The sequence below is a fragment of the Ictidomys tridecemlineatus genome, chromosome 9 (genome assembly GCF_052094955.1).
Source record: "Ictidomys tridecemlineatus isolate mIctTri1 chromosome 9, mIctTri1.hap1, whole genome shotgun sequence".
Classification (NCBI taxonomy): domain Eukaryota; kingdom Metazoa; phylum Chordata; class Mammalia; order Rodentia; family Sciuridae; genus Ictidomys; species Ictidomys tridecemlineatus.
Genome location: NC_135485.1, coordinates 47,799,496 through 47,808,937, shown reverse-complemented (window position 1 = coordinate 47,808,937; position 9,442 = coordinate 47,799,496). Strand labels below are relative to the sequence as shown.

The 9,442-nt window shown below is 32.6% G+C and overlaps 2 pseudogenes; both read left to right on the top strand.

Annotated features, from left to right (window-relative positions):
- The first annotated feature begins 569 nt into the window (after positions 1-569).
- On the top strand, positions 570-5,500 carry LOC101972973 (COMM domain-containing protein 1 pseudogene; annotated as a pseudogene).
- Positions 5,501-5,541: 41 nt separating this feature from the next.
- Positions 5,542-6,732, top strand: LOC101968350 (N-acetyllactosaminide beta-1,3-N-acetylglucosaminyltransferase 2-like; annotated as a pseudogene).
- The last annotated feature ends 2,710 nt before the right edge of the window (positions 6,733-9,442 follow it).

Genomic DNA, 9,442 nt, shown 5'->3' with positions numbered 1-9,442 from the left:
GTGCCTTTACATGTGTGTATAGGTGTGTTTTGTTAAGGACAAATAAAGATTTGCACAGACACTCTGGAAAGGAAATTATGTAGATGGAAAATCAGCCTGTGAAAACATAATTAGCATTGCTAGTGTGTGTGTATGGGAAATGAAATATTTTTCATTGAAAAGAATAAATGAATTTGACATAGATAACAAGAATAATTTTCAAAAGAAATTATGCAGAAAGCCAGAACAACAACAAGAATTAACACTGTATTATTTCATTTCATAAATTTCTAACTATGTAAACAAATAAAATAAGTACATAACATAATGTAAAAATTTCACATTATTAGTAGCAGATTGGTAATTTACAGAGATGAGGATTTTGAAGAGCAAGGTCAGAGGCAATGAAAAGGGGTATTAGGCTATGTCAAAACTTACCAAATCATAAATGTACAGTGTGCGAATTCTTTTTCAATGATACCTCATCTATTAAAGCTGTTAAAAGCACTTTGGTGAAGTAAGGAATGTGAATTGAAAAGAAGTACTAAGAGTATGGCTCTTTTATTCAAAACTCAAGAGCAGGCACAACAATGGCTGCTTGTTGTGGGAAGATGTAGGTCTAGAATTAATGGAATTGGGTTTTGGAGAACTTTTGAAGTTATTTTGTGTTCCATAGCTGTATAGGACATTGATTTAGTTTCTACATTGACAAAAACTCATTGATTAATAAAATTAGAAAATCTAGATTTTAGTTATTTATATCTTTATATTAAAAAGAACAGATAGAGTGCTGGGGCTGTAAATCACTGTTAGAGTGCTTGCCTTGCAAGAGTGAGATGCTGGGTTTGATTCTTAACAGCACATGAAAATAAATAAATAAAGGTATTGTGTCCATCTACAACTAAATATATATTTTCAAAAAAGAACAGAAATAAGGGGCTGGGGTTATGGCTCAGCAGTGGAGTGCTTGGCTAGAATGTGGGAGGCCCGGGGTTTTATCCTCAGCACCACACAAAAATAAATAAAATAAATGTATTGTGTCCAACTATAACTAAAAAATAAACTTTTTTTTTTTAAAAAAGAACAGAAATATACAGAAAATGTAGTTTATGATACTCATTACAAAAATGTTTAGGAGTTTTTTGTTGATAGAGTATCAGTGACATACTTTGAATTGAATTAAAAAGTTAAGATGGGTTGATGAATGGTGATAAGGGCTGATTGGTGGATAGATATGTTTTGATTCAAATAATATAAAATATTAATTGTACAACATATAATTATGTGGATATGTGGGCATTAATTGAATAGCTCTTTGCAATATATCAAATGTAAATTTTTTAAGTTAAAATGTCTAGAAAACATTGTAATGAGATGAGACTGCATGCTTATTATGTCTTAAAGCCACATTCTGCAATACAATTTAAAGCCTCATAGATTGATTATTAAGAACATAAGTTGATAATACACTAGAAAACTCCTGAATTTTCTAGCAAAATTGAATATGTACAGTGTGTCATAACAATCTCACCTGTAAATACATATACTACAGAAATTCTTCATTTTACATAATAGCCTTTAACTTGAAACAACTTGAATTTTCATCTACTGTAGATTGGATACATATATTGTGGTCCCTTCATTTAAAACACAACTATACACCAATGAATGGAATATACAACAGCTAAACAAAATTCAAGATGGGTTATGCAAGAATAAGTGTTGCCAAAATTGGAGCCAAATTTAAAAGTTTAAGCAACTGTGTAATTCCACTTGTATGATGTTACGATTAGGCAAAACTAATCTATGACTTTAAAAATCAGTTAGTAGTGAAGAAGGATGCAAAGATTGTTTAAATCATAAAGCATGCTTTTTAGGCAAAATTTTATTTATTGATCTTGGTATTGTTTACATAGATGGGTTTATTTGATGATAATTCCTTGAGCTGCATATTCATTATCTATGTAACTTTTGTGTATCAGTCATACTTTAGTGATATTACACAATATTTAGGTCTTTTCCAAGGATTAGACAGAAAATAGTCCCTTAAGCAAACAATATATGTTTTAGATATTTTACTGGCATGTATTAGTAAGATGTGAGTACATATTTTTTCTTAAGTATCTGTCAACAATTAGTATATATATATGTATATATATATATACACATATACTAATATATATATATATATATTAGTATATATTATACACATATATATATATATAAATTAAGACAATTTGGTAATAAAACAGTCAACAACAATAAAATAGTTGACTAAAGTGACAAGTAACCCCTGAAGAGCAATAAGGAGAAATACAGGTAAATAGTAAAGCATTAAGCAAAATCCAGTCTGCAAAGACTCCTTGAGATAACAACACAGAGACTGGAATAAATTGTTACCAATAATTTTTATAGAATATGTAAATTAATTGGAAATACAGTAATCACACAACTAGTGGGGTTTCTCATGAGAATTCTGCAATAAATCTTGCCACAATGCTCATTTGGAATTTTATAATCTTTGATGGAAAGACCTGAAGACACAACTATTTGAACATATGCTAAAAACATGCATCATAAATTAAGGAGGAGTGCATTTTTTAAAAAAGAATGGAAAGTCACCAAATAAATAACCTAAAATTAACATTTCAAATCTCTAGAAAATGAAAAACAAATCAACACTAAAAGCAGTAGAAAACAGGAAATAATCAATTGAATTGAAACAAACAAATAAAAAACATTGAACAGACAAAATGAAAAGTTACCTCATTGAAAGAATAAATACAATAAAAAGATCTTTAACCAACCTAATGAATAAAAAGAGAACTCAAGTCCCTAAAATTCATGATGTAAAAGGAAATATTAACATGGATACTACTGAAATATGAACAATTATCAAAAATTATTTTGAAAATCTATACTCCAATAAAATAGAAAACCATAAAGAAATTGACAAATTTCTAGAGACCTTCTCAAATTGAATAATGAGGATATAGAAAATTTAGACTGATCAATTTCCAGAAATGAAATTAAAGACATAATCAAAAGCCAATCAACAAAGGAAAGCCGAGGACAAGATGAATTTCAGCCAAGTTCTACCAGATCTTCAAAAAAGAACTTATTCTAAACTTCTTCAAATTATTTCATAAAATAGAAAAGGAAGGAAACCTTCCAAACTCATTTTATGAAGCTAGTATCACCCTAATACCAAAATCAGGCAAAGGTACATCAAGGAAAGAAAAGTTCAGACTAAAAATCCCTGATGAACAATAATAATACAAAAACATATTAAAAGAAAATACACCATCAACAAGTGTGGTTTATTCCAGGGATGTTGGTTCAACATATGGCAATCTATAAATGTAATTCATTACATCAATATTCTTAAATTATTCCATTCACAATAGCCTCAAAAATGAAATAGTTGGGAATCAATTTAACAAAGAGGTAAAGGATCTCTACAATAAAAATTATAGAACATTTTAAAAAAATTGAATACCTACAAAGATGGAAAGATTTCCCATGATCTTGGATAGACAGAATTAATAATGTCAAAAGCATTATACAGATTTAATGCAATTCCCATTAAAATTCCAATGATATTTTTCTTAGAGATAGAAAGAGAAGTTATGAAATTCATTTGGAAAAATAAGAGGCCCAGAATAGCTAAGACCATTTTTAGTGAGAAAAGTTAATGCAGGAGGCAAGAGTATACCAGACCTTAAATTATACTCCAGAGCTATAATAACAAAAACAGCATGGTATTGTCATCAGAACAAACTATAAAGGCCAACAGAACAGAATAGAACACACAAAGACATACCCACATAAATACAGTTATCTCATACTAGACAAATGTGTCATGAACATGCATTTGAGGAAAGAAAGCCTCTTCAATGAATGGTGCTGGGAAAACTATAAATCCATATGTAGAAAAATAAACTAAACCCCTATCTCACTCTGCACAAAACTCAACTCAAAGTGGATCAAGGATCTAGGCATTAGTTCAGAGATGCTGTGCCTACTACAAGAAAAAGTAGGCCCCAATCTCCATTATGTCATCTTAGAAACTGACTTCATCAATAAAACTCCTAAATTACAAGAAATAAAATCAATAACAAGATATGGGATGGTATCAAACAAAAAGCTTTTCACAGAAAAAAAAAACAATAAAGAATGTGAAGAGAGACCAGACAAAATGGGTGAAAATTTTTGCATCTGCACCTCAGATAGAGCATTAATCTTTAGACTAAACAAAGAACTCAAAACATACCAGAAGAACAAATAACTCAGTCTATAAATTGGCAAAGCAACTACACAGGCAATTCACAGAGAAACAAATATGAATGATTAACAAATATACAAAAAGTGTTCAACATTTCTAGCAATTAGAGAAATGCAAATTAAAACTACACTGAGATTCTACCTCACTGCAGTCAGAATGACAATTGTCAAGAATACAAGTAACAATAAATGTTGGTGAGGATGTGGGGAAAATTATTCACTCATACATTGCTAGTGGAACTGGAAATTGATGCAAACATTATGGAAAGCAATATAGAAAGTCCTCAGAAAACTTGGAGTTGAAACACCATTTGACCCAGTTACACCACAACTCAGTTTATACCCAAAGGATTTAAAATCAGCATACTACAGTGATGCAGCCACATCAAAGTTTATAGTGGCTCAATTCAGAGTAGCTAAGCTATGGAACTAACCTGGGTGTCCTTCAATAGATGAATGGATAAAGAAAATGTGGCATATATACCTAATGGAATGTTAGAAATAAATTTATGTCATTTGCTTGAAATTGGGTGGAACTGGAGAATATCATGTTAACAAGCCAGTCCCCAAAAACCAAAGGCTGAATGTTCTCTCTGATATGTGGAAGCTAACCCACAAAAAGGGAGGGTAGGGAGAGGAAGTAAAGTGGTTGATTGGATTAGACAAAGGGGTATGATAGGAAGGGAGAGGGGATAAGAATAGAAAATAAAGCAGACAGACCATAGCTGGCGACCTTGAGGGATGCAAGTCTCTCAGCTGGCTGCTGAGCGGACTGGCCCAGGATGCTTTCCATGGGCACCGGGCCATCACGGAGGAGCTGTTGAGGAGCCAGCTGTATCTGGAGGTGTCGGCTGAGTAGGCTGAGGAGTTCTGTCCCTTTTTGGCAAAGATGAGGGGGGATTCTAAGTCGATTGAATCTGCATACATGGATTTCAACCAGCTAGAGGCATTCTTTACTGCTCAAACCAAAAAGCAAGGTGGGATAACATATGACCAGGCTGCTGTTATTTCCAAATTCTGGAAGGGCCACTAAACAAACATTCTAGAGAGCCTCTTGAACCAGAATCCTTGGGACAATGGACTTAGGGGCCTGAGCTGGAGAGTTGATGCCAAGTCTCAGTCAAGGCACTCATCTCAAATATACACCCCTGTTTCCATAATAGAACTAGAATTTGGGAAAAGTGGACAGCAATTTCCTCAGCTGGGCCTGTGCCAGAGTGAACCACTGAGTTGTTAGAAGAAACCACAGAGGAAAGCCAGCAACTTCAGATATGAGAAATGAGTGTTAGACATCGAAGAATAAAGTTGTTGGGTATCCTGATGATTGCAAATGCCTTCATTTATTTGATTGTGGAAGTCTCCAAAAGCAGCAGCCAAGAATAAATTGGAAAGGGCAAAGTAATAATACCCAAAGAAAAGTTCTGGAAGATATCTAGCTTACCTCCCCAGGCGTACTGGAACAGAGAACAAGAAAAGCTGAACAAGCGGTACAATCCCATTTTGAGCATGTTGGCCAACCAGACAGGGGATGTATATGGGTCATCAAATATAAGTCATCTGAATTATTGTGAACCTGACCTGAGGGTCATGTCAGTTGTGACAGATTTTAATAATTTGCTGGACAGATTTAAAGACTTTCTCCTGTACTTGAGATGTCGAAATTATTTACTGGTTATAGATCAACCTAATAAATGTGCAAAGAAGCCCTTCTTATTGCTGGCAATTAAGTCCCTCACTCCACATTTGGCCAGAAGGCAAGTAATTCTGGAGTGCTGGGGCAAAGAAACCAACCAGGGGAACCAGACAATGGTTTGAGTCTTCTTGCTGGGCCAGACGCCCCCAGAGGACAAATTTCTGACATGCTGAAATTTGAGAGTGAGAAGCAATAAGACATTCTTATGTGGCACTATAGAGACATTTTTTTTCAACCTGTCTCTAAAGGAAGTGCTATTTCTCAGGTGGGTGAGCACTTCCTACTCAGACACTGAGTTTGTTTTTAAGGGTGATGACGATGATGTTTTTGTGAACACTCATCACATTCTGAATTACTTGAATATCATTCCCAAGCACAAAGCCAAAGATTTGTTTATAAGTGATGTGATCCACAATGCTGGCCCTCATCGAAATAAGAACCTGAAGTACTACATCCCAGAGGTGGTTTTCTCTGGGGTCTGCCCTCCTTATGCAGGGGGAAGGGGATTCCTCTATTCTGGCCACCTGGCTCTGAGGCTGTACAACATAACTGACCAGGTCCATCTCTACCCCATTGATGATGTTTATACTGGAATGTGCCTTCAGAAACTTGACCTGGTTCCAGAGAAACACAAATGCTTCAGGACATTTTATATTGAGGAGAAAAACAAGAATAACATCTGTTCTTATGTAGATCTGATGTTAGTACATAGTAGAAAACCTCAAGAGATAATTGATATTTGGTCTCAGTTGCAAAGTGCTCATTTAAAATGCTAAAATATATACAGGCTAAATTTTATATAGAAAGACATATCTTCCCTAGTTCCCATGTTGTTTTCTCACATTAGGGTAATTTCTATGTTAAGCCATCAGAATTACCTTTAAAGATAGTGTCCATATGAGGTCCTCCAAATGCTTTAGTTTGGCACTTTTGTGACTAGGGAAAGCAGATGATGATAATTTTAATGGAGAATATGGCGGGATAATTGGTTCTGAACTTTCCTACTGGATAGTGGTCATTATTTAAATTTATCCTCCCTTCTCATCTGAAATCGTAAGTTCCTAGAATGTGATTATTGTAAGTTATTTTTAATTGTTCTGCTATATTTATTCCTATTTCCATTATCATGATGGATTTATCTGTAATTTGGGTGTTTAGGAACCTAATGGCTACCACAACTTTGTTATTCATGACTCAGTGGTTTTGTGAAATGGAATTATATTTATTTTCATGAAATTTGGGTGAATTTTTAAAATTACCTAGAAAATGTACTTCAGTCAAAATTTTCTGCCACCCCACAGTATTTTCCTGTGTTAATTTAATCAGTTTATTTTGCAAAATGAGAATCATATGTGACATATTCAGTTTATCTTCTTGTGGTCTCATGGTCATAGTGAGGAGAGAGTGAGTTTAATTTCTCTTGTGTTTGGTTTGCTAGATGGTATCATAATAATGATCTGATTTTAGAATTGTTGAATATAATGGTTATGGTTTCATAATGGCCAACTGGAAATTGGATTGCCCGTGACAACCATATGGGTTTATGAATTTTCACTGTGGATCAGGAAAGCATAGTGACTTTTGAACTTGGAAGTGAAAGGTTTGAAGTTGTAGGCTTTTTCTTGCTTGGTCTGTCAGTTTGAAACTCCAGGATTCTATTCTTACCATATTTTCACATGTTGCTTATACAAAATTATTATTCTGAGTATCGATCACTTCCTTTTCTCAGTGTAGAAGTGCCTGTGTTTTTATTTATTGTTTAGATCAAAGACCAAAACATTTTCTTAAATATATTTTGTGTAATATTTTATTTGTATACAGTGCTGTTGGTGATATATTTAACTAGAGGATGATATTTTAAATGTTAAGGTAAAACATATGTTAAATAAAGCTAATGGTTATTTTTGAATTTTAAAATTTGGGTTTTTGAGCGGAGTATGAACTACTAGAGTTTAAAATTCTGCCAAACTATTGCTTATATGTACTATTTATAACATACTTTCTTGAAATACTTTTGTGTTTTTAGAGATAAGAATTCTTATTATATGCAATACAAGGGACTGTAAAAAAGTGGAAATAAAGTCACCCTATTTAAAAAAAAAAGAAAAGAAATCAGAATGAATTGGACAAAATTTCCTATGCTTATATATGAATACACAACCAGTTTAACTTCACATCATGTACAATCAAAAGAATGGGATCCTAATTAGAATAGGCAGCACTCCATGTGTGTATAATATGTCAAAATACATTGTCTTTTCATGTATATCTATCATGTATACCTAAACACAACAAATAAAAAAAAATTAATGGCAATGTCAACAAAAACTTCTAGGTGTTAATTATTTCTCAAAGTTATCCTTAAAAATAGATCCTATTCTCTCAACTTAGAGCATCTAGGCGACACGCTTAAGATTAGGAAGCCAAAATTTTTATATGTGTCTTTCTTATACTAATAACTTTATTGTGTGGTTTTACATATTCCTATCTTCTGTAAAAATTTCAAAACATTTTTGTTTGATTTTGTTCTATACAAAATTTAATATTTGTGTTGCAATTAAAAAAATAAATTTGTGAAAGTATATACATGATTTTACTTTCTTTCAACATGTTTGCATGGAAAGGTAAAAGATCAGAAGTACTTTTTTTGTATCACTGCATGGAAAAAATTCAGTAGAAAATAAAATTTACAAGAAGGAATTATTTCATTGAAGATTCTTCCTATAGGCTTAATATATTTGTATACAATTAATATGATTTTATGATTATTTCCTATATTTGGTCTGGGTCCCATGTTTATTATTTAAAGATACTTTAACTATATGTAGGAAACATTCGTGTTTTTTTTTTAAATTACTGTCATTATTCACATTAATGTTGCACTACTGCCATCTTGTGAGTGCTCAGTGGTTCTACTATCCTGTGACAGCCATTGCCAAAGTGCATAAACTGACAGATTGTAGGGATCAGCAAATTGCCATTGATAATAATGCAGACTGTAATATTCAATAGTACTTTGAAAAAAAGTGATGATCAATTTGAAAAGGCTTTAAATAATTTCAGTATGAATTTCACATGGAATCATTTTTAGCTATCTTGGCAATAAATTTTACTTTTTTTGTATATATACATATAACATCTGAATTAGTCTACATTAATACATGTCACAAAAAACTTTGCTATACATAATCAAAATTTTGAAGCATAAACCTTAAATATTTAAATATTACCATTGTAAAATAACAATTTTATCAAGTTTTCTTGTGGCCTAGTAAATAACTGAATGGCTATAGTGAGGGAATTTTGTCAGATGCAAAAATTTATTTATTTTTGGATGGTGTATTTTAGGCATTCTCAGGAATATGGTTATTTGTGAACCACTTGCATGAGTTGCACATGTAATTTCCAGATAAAAAGTAAGTTTTACACCATGGCTATTAAAATACAATAATGTATGCACCATTTGTGCACCCACCTCTGAAAAAA